Source organism: Nerophis lumbriciformis, linkage group LG39 (genome assembly GCF_033978685.3).
Source record: "Nerophis lumbriciformis linkage group LG39, RoL_Nlum_v2.1, whole genome shotgun sequence".
Classification (NCBI taxonomy): Eukaryota; Metazoa; Chordata; class Actinopteri; order Syngnathiformes; family Syngnathidae; genus Nerophis; species Nerophis lumbriciformis.
Genome location: NC_084586.2, coordinates 8,316,211 through 8,335,585, shown reverse-complemented (window position 1 = coordinate 8,335,585; position 19,375 = coordinate 8,316,211). Strand labels below are relative to the sequence as shown.

The 19,375-nt window shown below is 36.5% G+C and overlaps 1 protein-coding gene across 3 annotated transcripts in view; it reads left to right on the top strand.

Moving 5' to 3' along the window:
- nt5c2l1 (5'-nucleotidase, cytosolic II, like 1) overlaps positions 1–1,900 on the top strand; it is a 37,083-nt gene extending 35,183 nt beyond the window's left edge. For all 3 annotated transcript variants that reach the window (XR_012049427.1, XM_061931647.1, XM_061931648.1), the window contains exon 18: positions 1,731–1,900. The gene's annotated coding sequence lies outside the window, so the exon portion shown is untranslated. The remainder of the gene's footprint in view (positions 1–1,730) is intronic.
- Positions 1,901–19,375: the final 17,475 nt, after the last annotated feature.

The following is a 19,375-nucleotide window of genomic DNA, read 5'->3' as shown; positions in this document are numbered from 1 at the left end:
GTTGTTGTTTTCATAAAGGATTACTTTTCAACAAGTTTGTTCATAAAAGATGACTTTTTAACAAGTTTGTTCATAAAAGTTGACTTTTTAACAAGTTTGTCCATAAAATATGACTTTCAGACAAGTTTGTTCATTAAAGATGACTTTTTAACAAGTGTGTCCATAAAATATGAGTTTTCAACAAGTTAGTTCATAAAAGATAACTTTTTAACAAGTTTGTCCATAAATGATGACTTTTTAACAAATGTGTCCATAAAAGATTACTTTTAGACAAGTTTGTTCATAAAAGATGACTTTTAGACAAATTTGTTCATTAAAGATGACTTTTTTTCATAAAAGATGACTTTTCAACAAGTTTGTTCATAAAAGATAACTTTTAGATAAGTTTGTCTATAAAAGGTGACTTTTTTTCATAGATGACTTTTCAAAAAGTTTGTCAATAAAATATGACTTTGTTTTCATAAAGGATGACTTTTCAACAAGTTAGTTCATAAAAGATGACTTTTTAACAAGGTTGTCCATAAAATAGGACTTTTAGACAAGTTTGTTCATTAAAGATGAATTTTAGACAAGTTTTTTCATTAAAGATGACTATTTTTCCAAAACATTTTACTTTTCAACAAGTATGTCCATAAAAGATTACTTTTTTTCATAGATGACTTTTCAAAAAGTTTGTCCATAAAATATGACTTTGTTTTCATAAAGGATGACTTTTCAACAAGTTTGTCCATAAAATATGACTTTCAGACAAGTTTGTCCATAAAAGATGACTTTTAGACAAGTTTGTTCATAAAATATTACTTTTAGACAAGTTTGTTTATAAAATATGACTTTTCAACAAGTTTGTCCATAAAAGTTTTTCAACAAGTTTGCTGAAAGTTTGTAAAATATGACATTTTAACAAGTGTGTTTGTAAAAGATGACATTTTAACAAGTGTGTTTATAAAGGATGACATTTTAACAAGTGTGTTTATGAAAGATGACATTTTAACAAGTGTGTTTATAAAAGATGACATTTAGACAAGTTTGTTCATTAAAGATGACTTTTTTACGAATAAGATGACATTTTAACAAGTGTGTTTATAAAAGATGACATTTTATCAAGTGTGTTTATAAAAGATGACATTTAGACGAGTTTGTTCATTAAAGATGACTTTTTTTCAAAAAAGATGACAATTTAACAAGAGTGTTTATAAAAGATGACTTTTTAACAAGTGTGTTTATAAAATATAATATTTTAACAAGTGTGTTTATAAAAAAATGACATTTTAACAAGTGTGTTTATAAAAGATGACAAAAGATGACATTTTAACAAGTGTGTTTATAAAAGATGACATTTTAACAAGTGTGTTTATAAAAGATTACATTTTAACAAGTGTGTTTATAAAATATGACAAAAGATGACATTTTAACAAGTGTGTTTATAAAAGATGATATTTTAACAAGTGTGTTTATAAAAGATTACATTTTAACAAGTGTGTTTATAAAAGATTACATTTTAACAAGTGTGTTTATAAAATATGACAAAAGATTACATTTTAACAAGTGTGTTTATAAAAGATTACATTTTAACAAGTGTGTTTATAAAATATGACAAAAGATGACATTTTAACAAGTGTGTTTATAAAAGATTACATTTTAACAAGTGTGTTTATAAATTATGACAAAAGATGACATTTTAACAAGTGTGTTTATAATAGATGACATTTTAACAAGTGTGTTTCTTGCAGCGATGAAGACAAGCGTGCCGCATGAGAAAGACATAAAGATGGGTCTAAAGTGGTTTTACCTGCTGAATGTTGAAGAATTGTTTAATGGCAGCCATGATAGACACAACTCAACCTTTTGCTCTCCCTGCTGGATTAAAGCTGCTATGCACCCTTGAACCAATAAATATGTTGTCCAGTGAAAAGCACGCATCTCTCAAATTTGTGTTTATCAGATATATATATTTATTATATATATATATACATATATATATATATATATATACATATATATATATATATATATATATATATATATATATATATATATATATATATATATATATATATATATATATATATATATATATATATATATATATATATACATATACATATATATATATATATATATATATATATACATATACATATATATATATATATATATATATATATATATATATATATATATATATATATATATATATATATATATATATATATATATATATATATATATATATATGTATAAAATGAGTTATTATTTTCCAAAGGGAGTCATTCTTTACCAAAAAATACTAATTCTTTAGCAAAAAATACTAATTCTTTACCAAAATTAGTCATAGTTTAGCAAAAAATACTCATTCAATAGCAAAAGGAGTCATTCTTTACCAAAAGGAGTAATTTTTTACCAAAAGGAGTCATTGTTTTACCAAAAGGAGTCATTTTGTAGCAAACTGAGTCATTCTTTACCAAAAGGAGTGATTGTTTAGCAAAATAAGTCGTTATTTAGCAAAAGGAGTCATTCTTCAGCAAAATGAACCTTTCTTTACCAAAAGGAGTTATTCTTTACCAAAATAAGTCATTCTTTAGCAAAAGGAGTCATTATTTACCAAAAGGAGTCCTTCTCTACCAAAATGAGTCATTATTTTCCAAAAGGAGTCATTCTTTAGCAAAATGAGTCATTCTTTAGCTAAATTAGTCATTCTTTACCAAAATCAGTAACTATTTAGCAAAATTAGTCATTGTTTAGCATAAGGAGTCATTCTTTACCTCCTGTGGCAGGATGGACAACCATATCCACTTCCCACCTCCATACAAACCTACTTTACCGCCAAAGAACAGAAAACTGTTGACAATATTTTTTTTATTATTATATTTGCGTGCATTTCACGATTTTCTTTCACCACGCTGCTTGCTCCAGCAACTGCAGCTCAACATGGTCAAGTTCTGGAGGACACCTTCATGGCCCTCCTGGAGACCTGCCTGGACTGGGCCCATTGGATGAGTGGAGCAGAACTTGTCGGCCACGCGAAGATTCTACATTTGGGACAAAAAGACAAATATTTTTACAGGCAAAACTGACTTTTTGCAGAATAAGACATTTGATTTTTGGGAAATAATGAAAGCAGTTTTCTGAGCAAATTAAAGCAAATTAATTTCATTTGAGGTGACCATTGTCCGAAATGATGTGTCAGGAGCCATGAAGCAGCCGCGCCTGAGACTTGGCAGTCCATCAGATTGTTTGTGAGCCGAAAGTACAAGAGCACTTTTGTACAGCTGCCAATAAAGAGAAGAAAGTTTGTGTGACAGATGTTGTCAATGTTTCATCCAGTTGGTAAACAAAAAGGTTCAGAGAGACATTCTGCCACACAACAAATCATGCCCGTGTGCACCGTGACAACAACCAGGCAGCTGACTCATCCTTTTGTCCTACTCAGCAAGTAGAGGGCCAAGTGGGGATGTTGTACAGGGGCCACAAGCACAGGGGGGCGAGGGAGCTGGGCGTTTGAATACGTTACATCTTAATGTTTAAATGAAAAATTACATATTTAAACATCATTGTTAGTTACATAATAACTGTGGTGTAATCTCGCAAATATCTGAAAGTTAGGGACAATTAATTATTTTCATTGTCAAATATGGCCAGAATATAATCAGGAGTAATTTATAAGCCATGTATGGAGTAATTAAAAATACATATTTTATTTTAAAAGGGTTGCAATTTATAAGTATATAAATGAAATACATGTATAAATAAAATACAATTTAACACTTTATAATCATATAAATAAAATACAATATAACACGTTATACTCATATAAATAAAATACAATAACACTTTATAATTATATGAATAAAATACAATATAACAATTTATAATTGTATGAATAAAATACAATTTAATACCTTATAATTATACAAATAAAACACAATATAACACTTTATAATTATATAAATAGAAGACAATATAACACTTTATAATTATATAAATAAAATAGAATATAACACTTTATAATTATATAAATAAAATACCATTTAATAATTGTATTTATATAAATAAAATACAATTTAATACTTTATAATTATATAAATAAAAGACAATATAACACTTTATAATCATATAAATAAAATACAATAAAACACTTTCTATTTATATAAATAAAATACAATTTAATACTTTATAATTATATAAATAAAAGACGATATAACACATTATGGGCAGCAACAAGCTACATGGAGCTAAGTTATGTATCTTAACTACATTTTCCAGTAGCTTATACTTGTAGAGCCATGTAACTAGGTAGCTTACATCAAAGCTACAAAGAGAGATAATGGACTGTGAATCCATCCATCCATCCATTTCCTACCGCTTGTCCCTCTCGAGGTCGCGGGGCCAAATAAAATATGTAGAAAATGGAATGACCTGGATGAATGAGAACATCCATACATGTAGGGACCCCTAGAGGTAGTTGTAGGGTGTCCTCAGCTAAATGACAGATAGTTAATAGTAATATTTGTACAGTTACATTACATTTATTATACATGTGGGCCCATAGATAGTAATATTGTTAAATGTAGATTTGATGTAGCTAGCTAATTTTAAAGTGTAGCTTGCTACAATTCTGCGGGGATAGCTTCCCCTGTAGCTTAGGTAAATTTAATCAAGAGTACCTTGTAGCTTAGTTACATTTAATGGAGAGTAACTTGTAGCTTAGTTACATTTAATGGAGAGTAACTTGTAGCTTAGCTACATCTAATCAGGAGTAACTTGTAGCCTAGTTACATTTTAAGGAGAGTAACTTGTAGCTTAGTTACATTTAATGGAGAGTAACTTGTAGCTTAGTTATATTCAATCAAGAGTAACTTGCAGCTTAGTTACATTTAATGGAGAGTAACTTGTAGCTTAGTTACATTTAATGAGAGTAACTTGTAGTTCAGTAACATTTAATGGAAAGTAACTTGTCGCTTAGCTACATTTAATGGAGAGTAACTTGTATCTTAGTTACATTAAATGGAGAGTAACTTGTAGCTTAGTTACATTTAATGAAAGTAACTCGTATTTTAGTTACATTTAATGGAGAGTAACTTGTAGTTTAGTTACATTTAATGAAGAATAACTTGTAGCTTAGCTACATTTAATGGAGAGTCACTTGTAGCTTAGCTACATTTAATGGAGAGTCACTTGTACCTTAGTTACATTTAATGGAGAGTAACTTGTAGCTTAATACGGTAATACGATAAATATAGTCCTTGTTGGGGTGTCACCACCTACAAAGTTGTGATACTCCCTTACACCAAAGTAATGTCCGATCATTACCCTATAAAATGTGAAGTTCTGACTCATTGTCAACAAACTACTAATAACCACTGCTCTAGCAGCAGCAACATTAATGCTTCCACAACTATGACTCTTGCTGGCCTACTGCCTTCGGTAATGGCACCATTCCCAAATTATGTGGGCTCTATTGATAACCTCACTAACAACTTTAACGATGCCCTGCGCGACACCATTGATAGTATAGCACCGCTAAAGCTAAAAAAAAAAAAAAGGCCTCAAAAAGGCGTATCCCCTGGTTTACAGAACAAACTAGAGCTCTTAAACTATCATGTAGAAAGCTGGAACGCAAATGGCATGTGACTAAATTTGATGTTTTCAATCAAGCATGGAGTGATAGTTTAATAACTAATAAATGCATGCTTACCTTAGCTAAAGCTAATTACTACTCCAATCTCATCAACCTCAATAAAAACCATCCTAAATATTTGTTCAGTACAGTAGCATAGCTAACCCAACAAGGGACTCCTCCCAGTAGCTCCACCAACTCGGCAGATGACTTTATGAATTTCTTTAATAAGAAATTGAGCACATTAGAAAAAAGATTAAAGATAACGAGTCCCAGCTACAACTGGGTTCTATTAACACAGATACGAATGTATGTAGGACGGATAATGCCCTACAAAATGTTCTCTCTCTTTTTGATGAAATAACATTAGAGAAACTCCTGCGACATGTAAATGGGACAAAACAAACAACATGTTTACTTGACCCACTTCCTGGGAAACTTATCAAGGAGCTGTTTGTAATATTAGGACCATCAGTGCTAAATATTATAAACTTATCACTTTCCACCGGCACTGTTCCCCTAGCATTCAAAAAAGCGGTTATTCATCCTAACCTCGATCCTGATCTCATGGCAAACTACCGGCTACCATCTCACCTTCCCTTTATCTCGAAAATCCTAAAAAAAATTGTTGCACAGCAGCTAAATGAACACTTAGCATCTCTGTGAACCCTTTCAGTCCGGTTTCAGGGCAAATCACTCTACGGAGACAGCCCTCGCAAAAGTGATCTATTGCTAACAATGGATGCTAATGCGTCATCCATGTTGCTGCTACTTGATCATAGCGCTGCTTTCGATACCGTTGATCATAACATTCTATTAGCACATATCATACATGTATTAGTAAGTCAGACTTAGCCTTTTCTTGGTTCAACCCCTATCTTACTGACAGAATGCTGTGTGTCCCCCATATAAATGTGACCTTGGAGTATGTTAAGGCAACGTGCAGAGTTCCACATGGTTCGGTTCTTGGTCCTGCACTCTTCAGGATGACATCATACACAAATACAGTGTTAGCTTTCACTGTTATGCTGAGGTTTGATGGGCCAAAGGTGAACTGTATGGCGAGATCACATATCAAAGCCAATAAATGTCGCAGGACAAGTCAACAACTTCTGCCCACTACCTCCATTGATGGCTCAATTTGATAACATAATTTCATAGTGCTTTTTAGTGCTGAAAAATAAATAACAGTTTAAATATTTAATAAAAAAGTATATAAATTACAATTCACATTGTATTTAGTATTTTTGGCACACGAAAAAATATGGGAGCCTGTTTCCGCCACAGAAAAAATATCCCCAAGGTAAGTATTAATTATCAGATTAAAAAAAGTTGAAATCTTGAGATAAAAATAAATAATCACAATTATCAGATTAAAAGCATGGAAGCCCGCTTTCGCCACTTAAAAAGAAATACTCCAACGATAAAAAGTCATAACTATGAGATAAAGAGTCAAAATTAAGAGATGAGATTAAAAGTCATAATTAGGAGAGAAAATGTCGTAATTATAAGATAAAAAGTCAAAATTATTATATAAAGGTCGAAATTATGAGACAAAAAGTCAAAATTATGAGATAATTAAATCTAAATTATGCTGTAGTCACAATTATGAGATAAAAAGTCAAAGTTATGAGATAAATCATCATGGAATAAAGAAAAGGATATTTTTAGATATAAAGTCATAATTACGGGATAAATCGAAATTATGAAATAAGTCATAAATATGATATAAATGGTCGAAATTGTAAGATATAGGAGTCAAAATTATGAGATAAAAAAGTAAAAACTAGGAGATAAAAAAGTCGAAATTATAAGACACTCGTAAATACGAGACCCATCCATCCATCCATTTTCTACCGCTTATTCCCTTTGGGGTCGCGGGGGGCGCTGGAGCCTATCTCAGCTACAAGACCATACGTCGAAATTATGGGATACTTACGAGACAAAAAGTTAATAGACAAAAAGGCAAAATTATGAAAAAAAGCCATAACTAACAGATAAAAGTGTCATAATTATGAGATTAGAAATCGAAATTATGGGTTAAGAAAAATCGAAATTATGACTCATAAAATGGGGGGGGGGTGGTGGTAGGGGGCGTGGCTAAGAGGGGAGGAGTATATTTACAGCTAGAATTCACCAAGTCAAGTATTTCATATATATATATATATATATATATATATATATATATATATATATATATATATATATATATATATATATACATATATACATATATATATAAGAAATACTTGACTTTCAGTGAATTCTAGCTATAAATATATATTTCTTTTTTTGTATATATATATATATATATATATATATATATATATATATATATATATATAAGAAATACTTGAATTTCAGTGTTCATTTATTTACACATATACTTGTTGAGTTAAGGGTTGAATTGTCCATCCTTGTTCTATTCTCTGTCACTATTTTTCTAACCATGCTGAACATGATGATGCATTGCTGTGTGGCACGCACAAAAGTGCTTTCATCAAATGCACTAGATGGCAGTATTGTCCTGTTTAAGAGTGTCACAACATTGCTGTTTACGGCAGACGAACTGCTCTAGGGTAGACCAAAACGTGACTGCTGAGTGCGCCTGAATTTCGGGAGATTTTCGGGAGATAATTTGTCCCGGGAGGTTTTCGGGAGAGGCGCTGAATCTCGGGAGTCTCCCGGAAAATCCGGGAGGGTTGGCAAGTATGGTGTTAAATTAAATTATAAGTGGGTCTGCAACAGACGCCACCATGCAGTCCGGTGGGCCAGCAGACGCCACCATCATCTCCGGTGGGTCTGCAACCTATGGCGACATCATCTCCGGTGGGTCTGCAACCTACGGCGCCATCATCTCCGGTGGGCCGGCAGACGCCACCATCTTCTCCGGTGGGTCTGCAACAGACGCCGCCATCATCTCCGGTGGGTCTGCAACAGACGGCGCCATCATAGCCAAGTTTGTTCTCCGCCTTGTGCGCGCCTTTTTATACCCTTTTGTTTGTTGTTGTTTTAGTGTTAAATTAAATTATGTTTTCCTGCACCAAGCCTGCCGTCTCTGCATCTTGGGGTTCGTCACCAACACAGTGTGACAGACAGAGTCGAAATTAAAAAGTCGGAATTATTGAGTATAAAATCATAATTAGGAGATAAAAAATACAATTAAGAGATTAAAACATGTGAAATTATGCGATTAATCGAAATGATAAAATAACAAATCTTAATTATGAAATAAAAAGTCAAATTTATAAGATGAAAAGTAATAATCATGGGAAAAACTGTCAAAATTAAAAGATACAAAACATAACCAAGATATTAAAAGTCGTAATCGTGAGATCAAAAGTAGTAATTATGAAACAGGCTTCCAAAACTGTTCCATAGTGTATATATCTGCAGATTGAGAAAATATGGCTTCACGGTGGCAGAGGGGTTAGTGCATCTGCCTCACAATACGAAGGTCCTGAGTAGTCTTGGGTTCAATCCCGGGCTCGGGATCTTTCTGTGTGGAGTTTGCATGTCCTCCCCGTGACTGCGTGGGTTCCCTCCGGGTACTCCGGCTTCCTCCCACCTCCAAAGACATGCACCTGGGGATAAGTTGATTGGCAACACTAAATTGGCCCTAGTGTGTGGATGTGAGTGTGAATGTTGTCTGTCTATCTGTGTTGGCCCTGCGATGAGATGGCGACTTGTCCAGGGTGTACCCCGCCTTCCGCCCGATTGTAGCTGAGATAGGCTCCAGCGCCCCCCGCGACCCCAAAGGGAATAAGCGGTAGAAAATGGATGGATGGATGGGCTTATGCCAACCCTCCCGGATTTTCCGGGAGACTCCCGAAATTCAGCGCATGTATATTCATTAAAACACCTTTAACATGTAAACAAAAACGGCAAAATAAATAAATATAAATGATATACTGTATATATCAATGTATGTGTATATATGTGTATATATATATATATATATATATATATATATATATATATATATATATATATATATATATATATATATATATATATATATATATATATATATATATATGATATGTGTGTGTATGTAACTCAGTACTTGAGTAGTTTTTTCACAACATACTCTTTAGTTTTACTCAAGTAAATATTTGGGTGACTACTCATTACTTTTACTTGAGTAATAAATCTCTAAAGTAACAGTACTCTTACTTGAGTACAATTTCTGGCTACTCTACCCACCTCTGCTCACTGAACCCTCGACGTCGGCGAACGACGCAGCCAGCTACTCATCATGGGGCCGGGGGGAGGGACTGAGCGAACGATTCGTTCACTGCGGATTAACGACATGAATCACTCAGTGAACGACAGAATCAGGACTCGTGAACCTACTGACACAGAGAACTGACTGTGTCGCGGGGGAGGACGTCACATTGAGGCTCTCGTTCAGTCACTGTGCGCGTCGTTCATTGGGTGCTGAGGGCTTGTGTCGTTCGCAAACTGACACACACCGAGATCTGCCGCTGGGGTAGCTGTTACTGACTGACTCATGATTCGCCAACCTGCACACAGAACTGCTGCTGCAGAAGTGATTCAGGTTCATGTACTGAACTGTGCTGACTGTGGCGCTGTCAGTCACTCACTGACTGGTGTACTGCCTGCACAGCTGTGTAGGGACTCGCGTTCACCCTATTTGCTGCTTCTCCCGCGAATGTCTGCACTGTACTGTACTACGCACCCCCCCCCCCCCCCCCCTCCTATTTTTCTTTGTTCTTTTGGGGGGGGGGATTTGGTGAACAAATTTTTGGAACGACTCAATTTAAGGAACTGATTCTAGTGATTCAGTACAGTCAAAAGAACTGCCGATCCCATCACTACTTGATACATATTGACGATGACCCGCCCTGCTATACTTCTGATTGACCCTGAGCATTTTTCGCCTGACCAATCAGAAAGGAGGGGCCGTCTAAGCATACCCGCCCCCAAAGTGCCAAAACGAAACATGACAGCGCACAGACCGAGACGGCGCACGCGCAAAAGGGTGTCGTGCGCGCACGAAGTGGAGAATCAGCGTGCGATAACAGTTTTTATGCGCTTGGATTTTTGGCACTAATGTGACGCCATAGGTGCGCGCCTGTGCAATTGCGCACTGCTCAAGCGTCCTCTGCGCACAGCAAATATATGCCACGCACAAAATCAAATTAAAAAATAAGCGCATAACAATTTTCGACACACGGACACGACAAAGAACACAGTTTTCGTCATCAATGTTCAAATATTATAGCGTCTGTCGAGACGCTTTGAGGACACAAATTCCATCCATCACTTTACTGAGCAAAACTCTTTATTGTCGGCCATAAACACATCACCAAAACATTGGTAAAAAAAAAGTATATCTAGCAAAAGTGGTCATTTTCTGCAGTACAAACCAGACCAAAAGCAACTTTGTTATATCAACAGCAGCCGCTCGCTCTTTCTCACTTGCGCCAACACATGCACATATGGCACTTAGCCAGTGATGCGTTTACAGCCACACAAAAAGTCGGACAACTCCAACACCACACATAAAGTGTCATTCCAGGTCGTTACACTATGATTTACCAATCAAATGTGTGCTTATTCTACTGTCATTTATTAGGAATCTTAATTTATAAATATTAATCATGAAATGCTGTTAGTATATTAAATAAATACTAATAAAAATATATTTTTTACAAACAGGAAGTTGCAGGAATGTACACATGATCCCCTGCTTACATCTCATTGTGCAACATGTGAATGTTTTAATGGGAACTAAATGCAATGTCTGAAGGGGGTACAAGTTATTTCCAAAGCAGGACCTCGTATACCCAGACAAACAATACAAGTACACAGTTCATGAAAAACAATATTTTTTGTTATTGTCATTGTAAGTGGGCCTAAACACTTATATTAGAAAATAACCTCATGGAAATGACTGCTGTCATTTGATTATAATAATAAGAGAATGTTGTCTGTCTATCTGTGTTGACCCTGCAATGAGGTGGGGACTTGTCCAGGGTGTACCCCGCCTTCCGCCCGAATGCAGCTGAGATAGGCTCCAGCACCCCCCACGACCCCGAAAGGGACAAGCGGTAGAAAATGGATGGATGGATGAAAATTGAACTTGTTATTTAGTCAGGTTTGGGACAGGTGTGCTGCTGGTGTAGCCACAGTGTGCACGTCTGATGCTGTTCACATGGGCTCCACTGAATGCTCAGGGAGTTTTTGCGTTTGCTCACACACATGAAAAATTAGAAGGAACATTGCGTGCGAGTGGTAATACGAATGAAGGAAGAATTAATTAATTCCCCCAAAAAACAGCGGGGGGTCCATCGTCTCGCGGTGGTTTGGCTTCAAGTGGGAATATGTCGAACAGACAACCATCATTTGTCAAGTGTGGAGCAAAAGCGTTGCTATAAAAAGTAGCATTACTGCTAATATGTAGCATCATTTGAAAAGTCACCTGCTAGAGAATGAAGAGTGTTTGAAACTCCGCACGTCAACATCTCCATTCGGTGCCACACGCCCACACCATCAAAATGCCGTGGCAAACATTTCCAGTTCAACACCGTATGAAAAAAATAGGGATTTTTTTTTGTTGTGATTTCCTTCTCTGCATGAAAGTTTAAAAGTAGCATATATTAATGCAGTATGAAGAAGAATGTTTTAATGTAGACACATAGAATCATCATACTGCTGTAATTATATGCATCAAGTGTTCATTCAAGGCTAAGGCAAAATATCGAGATATATATTGTGTATCGCGATATGGCCTTAAAATATTGCGATATTAAAAAAAGGCCATATCGCCCAGCCCTAGTTCAATGATGCCATTTTTGTTTGTCATGTATAATTTTGTCTATTTTGTGTTCATCCTTGAATAAACAGGTCAGTTTCTTGTTACCAACCATTGTGTATTATTCAAACTCCCCTAATTCAGCTGGCTAGTTGTTATCAAGAGTACTAAAACCCTTTTCACATGATTCTGACAACTAAGTAGGCTAAATAACTTTAAACTTTAATACATGCTCGGATAGGCCAGTATTGGCCAGTATCGGTATTAGATCAGAAGTGCAAAAACAACATCGGTATCGGATCGGAAGTGCAAAAACCTGGATCGGGACATCCCTAATATATATATATATATAAATATATATATAAATATATATATATATATATATATATATATATATATAAAACAGGGCAGCACGGTGGAACAGGGGTTAGTGCATGTGCCTCACAAAACGAAGGTCCTGAGTAGTCCTGAGTTCAATCCCGGGCTCGGGATCTTTCTGTGTGGAGTTTGCATGTTCTCCCCGTGACTGCGTGGGTTCCCTCCGGGTACTCTGGCTTCCTACCACCTCCAAAAACATGCACCTGGGGATAGGTTGATTGGCAACACTAAATTGGTCCTAGTGTGTGAATGTGAGTGTGAATGTTGTCTGTCTATCTGTGTTGGCCCTGCGATGAGATGGCGACTTGTCCAGGGTGTACCCCGCCTTCCGTCCGAATGCAGCTGAGATAGGCTCCAACACCCCCGCGACCCCAAAAGGGACAAGCGGTAGAAAATGGATGGATATATATATATATATATATATATATAGAAATACTTCAATTTCAGTGTTCATTTATTTACACATATACACACACATAACACTCATCTACTCATTGTTGAGTTAAGGGTTAAATTGTCCATCCTTGTTCTATTCTCGGTCACTATTTTTCTAACCATGCTGAACACCCTCTCTGATGATGCATTGCTGTGTGGCACGCACAAAAGTGCTTTCATCAAATGCACTAGAGTCTGGAATCTTCCATCTCTCCCTAGCATGGCCCAAAACCGGTCAATCTTTGCTTCCTGAGGAAATCTTCACTGCCAAGCACTTGGTAGTCCACTACTTCTTCCCGGAGGGTATCCAGGTCCAATCGCAGCTGCGGCTTGGAACTTACAAGCGTATTTCTTCATCTTACTCGTCATCGCCACGGCTGTATCTTCCTCGTTCTTCTGCTTCGTCTCCTTGTTGTGTGCGCAGTTGTGCACTGCACTCTCTAAAAGCCGTAGATGTTATTGTCACATATGCATGTACAGTAGATGGCAGTATTGTCCTGTTTAAGAGCATCACAACATTGCTGTTTATGGCAGACAAACTGCTTTACGGTAGACGAAAACGTGACTGCTGTTGTTGTGTGTTGTTACCGCACTGGGAGGACGTTAATGAAACTGCCTAACAATAAACCCACATAAGAAACCAAGAACTCGCCCTCGATCATTCTACAGTCATAACGTGATTGGGCAGGCACGCTGTTTGTATTGTGGGAAAGCTGTCCTCACTCAGGTCCGCATGGAGCTGGAGGGGGCGTGGCCTCCAGCTCCGCCTGAATTTCGGGAGAAAATTTGTCCCGGGAGGTTTTCGGGAGAGGCATGTTTAACACATATAGATTCCTTTCTTTCATGTTGACAAGAATATAAGTTGGTGTATTACCTGATTCTGATGACTTGCATTGATTGTAATCAGACAGCAGTGCTTAACGTCCACGTTTTCAAATGCAGGAGAAAAAAAGTTCCTCCTTTCTGTCTAATACCACATGAAAGTGGTTGGTTTCTGGTATCTTATATGTCCAGCTTCCATATTCGTTTTAACACACTTTACAAGAAATACATTGGCGGCAAATTCCGTAGCTTGCTAGCTTGTTTGCGCTGGCTTTCTGAGACTCTTATTTTGAAAGCGCAGGCGCGATGGAGCGGCACTTTTATTGTGAAGACAGGAACTGTACAGTCAGTCTTTAGGCTTGTGACGGGATGTACGTTTGAAATAAAAAAGGGTCTTTTTTCCTTCACACTTTTGATTGATTGATTGAAACTTGTATTAGTAGATTGCACAGTACAGTACATATTCCGTACAATTGACCACTAAATGGTAACACCCCAATAAGTTTTCAACTTGTTTAAGTCAGGTCATGTGACCGCCTGGCTCTGTTTGATTGGTCCAACGTCACCAGTGACTGCATCTGATTGGTGGAACGGAGTCAAACGTCACTAGTGACTGCATTTTATTGGTGGAACGGAGTGAAACGTCACCAGTAAGGCAGGCACTTTGAAGGTCTGTCTGACGGACCAAAACAAACAAAGCGTGCATTAACAGATCGATAAAAATTAGTAGCGAGCTGAATGTAGATAAAAGTAGCGGAGTAAAAGTAGCGTTTCTTCTCTATAAATATACTCAAGTAAAAGTAAAAGTAAGTTGCATTAAAACTACTCTTAGAAGTACAATTTATCCCAAAAGTTACTCAAGTAGATGTAACGGAGTAAATGTAGCGCGTTACTACCCACCTCTGTCAGTGAGTCACAGAATGCGCCAGTTCTACTCATACCGGCATGGTCGCGGCGGAGCTCAACTGAACTGAGAAAGGAATGAATCAGTTCATGAAGTGATTCGGTTCAGTACGTTCACTCAAAAGATTGATTAATGTTGTGTCGTTCGCGAACGATTCGTTTGAACGAACGACACAACATTAGTATCAAGATTTACGGAGGAAGAAGTGGATAAAAAAATGTCGGCTGAAAAAGAGGTAAGTTGAGGGACACAGTTATTTACATTATTGAACTGGTTTGGAGTGATTGTAAGGGTTTACTGACTTGTTAGAAGAATGGAGGCTCCACTGCTATCTTAGTTGAAAACATTAAATGCACTGCACATGAGTTAATAAAAAAAGCACCTGGACTTGCTAGTTCACACAGCATCCCTGCTGTTAGCCATTCATGTGTGTTGTTTCGCTTGTTGCTTGTTTTATTACTTTTCTTCTCATCATAGTCCTAATACTTGTCAAGTATACCGTATTGGCCGGAAACATCCTGTATTTTACACCTCTTTCCTAGCCTGACTAGCCAGCCCATCTCTTTTGCATTCTGTTTGATTGCATTACGAAATTTGAATGTAAATGAAAAATCGTGTGGGCTGGCATTCCAGGCTACCTCTTTCCCGCCATATTAGCTTTTTCTCTTAAATGTCATGTATTTTAATGTAGTAATAATTTAAATACAAGTTAAGAATAAAAAACATTTCTCTGCCTCTCTTTTTCATTAACATGTGAAAAAGAGAAAAGTGTCATATTGGTATTTTGCATTAGCAAATTTAACAGTAATTGTCTTTATGATAGGACTTAATTTGAAATAATATTATCAAGATTGAAGTAGTATATATAACCATTTGGATAAAATATGGTGGGATGACTCAATACAGTTTCCCATTTTTTTAAATCCAAAACTTCACAGGTAAGCCTTATTATAGGGGTGTTGAAAATAAATTGATTCTGGGAGATATGGCAATATTACGTTGCGCGATTCTCGTATCTATTCAAAATGCATCCATATCGAATTTTTTATTTATTTTTTTATTATTATTATTTTGTTATTAGGCCTAAGGAAATTGCTTAAGGTCCCACAGTGAAGGCCCAGAGTGGATTTGAAACTGCAACCCTCTGGTTGCAAGCCCACTTTTATAATCGTTTATATATATATTGCCTTATACTTTAATATCGGGATATATCGTATTATATATGTATTGTATCGTGACCTTTGTATATGAATCGTATTGCCAGATGCCAGGCAATACACACTGCTACCTTACTATATATTAATGTTACGTTGTGTGGCTTGCTATGCTAGATAGAGTTGAAAGAGACTGCACAGCGGCTGGCTTCCTTGCTGCAAGCAGTCCTGCCTGGGGCATCACCTACAAACAGTGAGGATTGTTATGTTCACACTCACATTGTCTATTACCATTTCACCATTCCGTATTGACACAATATTCCTTTACAATTTTTATTATTAAAAACAATTCTAAAGATTCGGAAAACCAAGATCAAAATGACGGACAAGGATTCCGGCAGCAGTCCTTCTCAACAGAGCAGAACATGGCCAGGTTTGTCATAGGCAGACAAAGTTTACCATTATTTTTACAGTTCATTAATGACAAAAAATTTAATTTTGTTTGTAGTTTGAAGTGTTTAACTTTGTTTACCTTGTGCTTCTCTCATGGTGTATTTTTGTCGTATTATATTCTTTTACAGATCCTTCCTAGCACTCTTTAAAAAAAAAGTTATGCAGAACGTAAACACTTTAAAATAGTCATGGAATTTGACCATGACTGTGAGGTTCATTATGGTGCAAATCATACCATCTGCTATCCTGTGGTTATTGCATGTTCCTGCTCAGTTTCATTCCCAGTTGCACACCTGAGAACATATGCAGAGTTCAAAACGGTACTCTCTCAGGTCATTGTCAATGGCTTTGAATTTAGCCGGTATTGAGGGGTTTAAGTTTAAGGAGGAGACCCACTGTGCAATGAGTGGTCCAGAACATGTCTATAAGGCGTCATCAATAAAACCTACAGGAGATGTCCTCAGGGAGGCCACAGTGAAAGCTTTACTATGTCTTTCCATGGAGGTCTTGTCTTGATGTGAAATGAACAGGGGGGAGGGGAATAAAAAATTGTGACTTCACATTGAATCAAATCTAAACCTCCTGCATGACAGGTGAGATGTCTACCGTCTGGACCATCAGTGCATCCGAGGTAACATTGAGTCTTGTAAGCATCACATCACAGATATGAGATGGTTACTAAGGTATTGTAAAACTCAATGTTACTAAGGATGCACTGGTGGGTGAGTGGTAGGAGTCCCACTTGTCATGCAGGAGATTTAGGTTCGATTCAATGTAAGTAGAGAGATGATGCCTTGGAGATGTGTTTTGGATCAGTCTTTGCTCAGTGGGAATGAATGAACTCCAAACTCATTGTATGCGCAGTCGTTTCACATGTTCATGGCAGACAATGTATAGTTGTTCATTAGTCAAGTTTGGGTCAGTCGGATCAATGAGAGTTTAGAGTTCATTCAGCTCCTCCTCAGTTAGAGGGCAATCATATTCAGGCACCACAATGTCAGTTTCAGGTTCCGAGTCGTTGCCATTGTAATCAGCCGCAGTCTCCCAATCAATGTCCGGCTCTTGAAGATCCTATGTGCCAAAAGAGAGTATTTTAGTTTACACAGATCATTACAGTGTATGGTTGTTATTTATTTTCAAGGTGTTCCATTCTTCCTGGATCTTTGTTAAGTAAACGCTAATTCAATCCTCGTGTTTTGATTGTTTTCTTTTTTTTTAGCCACAAAAATACTGTCGACAAAACACTTACTGCAATGTTCTCAGAATGAGCATCACTGTTGTTCAACATCTGTTTAATTCCCACATCCGCATAGGACTTCGGTTTCCCTCAGTGCGCATTGGATGGTGGTTCCAGCCTTCAGTGAAGATCTCCAAGTCTTTTTTGAGTCTTGGAAGAAATGCGTAGTGGACACAGAATATGTCGTCTATGGACGAGATGTCCAGTATGTCATTTTTTTCAAGAGAGTACAGAAGGTTGGAATACTTGAACGATACAGAGATCCACAAATCTCGCTATAACCGCTCTATCCTATTGAGGGTCACAAAAACATAAAAATTGAATTTCCATGAAGGCAAACATGATATTGTGTTAATAAGTGAAAGCTAGAGGAATTGTACCTTTGATTGTGGACACTCTTTCCCGAGATGAAACTTCCACGATTGTTGCCACGGACTGTGAACATAAACCGGGCGATGTCCACGTTCTCTACTCCCTGGTCAGCTCGTACCCTGAAATTGGTTAAAATGGAGGAATCAACAGAACAATGTATTTGTAACTTTTGTACATGAGTACACTCAGTGCCGGCCCAAGCCTCCATGGGGCCCTAAGCAAAATTTGATTTTGGGGCCCTCTATTTCTGCCAATAATATTGATTGTTGATCATTCACACACCTACTATAAACTCATTGCGGCTCTGGCAGTGTTGTTTACATTATCCTATTGTCAGCCTGGCATGTCTTTACAAATGACATGTAATTTCTAAAGATATGGGGGTGGCCCAGTTAAGAACATAAATAATACCAATGAATGAACGAATGATGTCCAGAGTGCCACATATGGTTCCTAATCTTAAAATGTAGAAAACATTCAGCCTGGGGTTGAACAGTCCAAGTGATAAAGCTTTGTATTTACAGTAAAAGTGTAATCTTGTCTCATCAGTCTTGTACATATTAGTCTTTAATTACTAGTTTATATTTTTAGTTAATTGTTCATATTTAATGTTTACTTTGTACAAAGAGAGCGCAGTCTACTGAAGTTAAATTCCATGTGTGTTAAACATAACTGGACAATAAAGCTGATTCTGATTCACTTTATTATTTTTGGTAACAAAAACCTGAAACAGCAATGTGCAAAAATGTTGACCTAAAATTGTGTTTTTGTACAATAATATATCTTTGATCATTTAGAAATCATCAGTCAGACTACATGCAAAAAATAGAAAAATAAGAATTTTTTGTTAATTGCTTTTGGGGGCCCCCTGGTGGCCGCGGGGCCCTAAGCAAGCGCTCAGTACGCTTATGCCTTGGGCCGGCTCTGAGTACACTATCCGATTCGTATTTTCAACATTAACAAATGTGCCCAGTAATAATAGTATGCATATAAAGTCCCCTTTTTGGTTACAGCTAAAAACATGCAGTGAGACAATAGCAAGGAATCATGAGCAAAGAATATGAACTGTGTGGAGAAATGGCATAAAATATGTTCCTGTCTTAGTTTTTTTAATCAAATAGTACAAGCACTTAATGCTGTTGTTCAGCCAAAGGATGGGGTACATAATATTATATTTGTATCTGTCATTTCTGAAAATTGCCAATATACATAGCATTGTAAT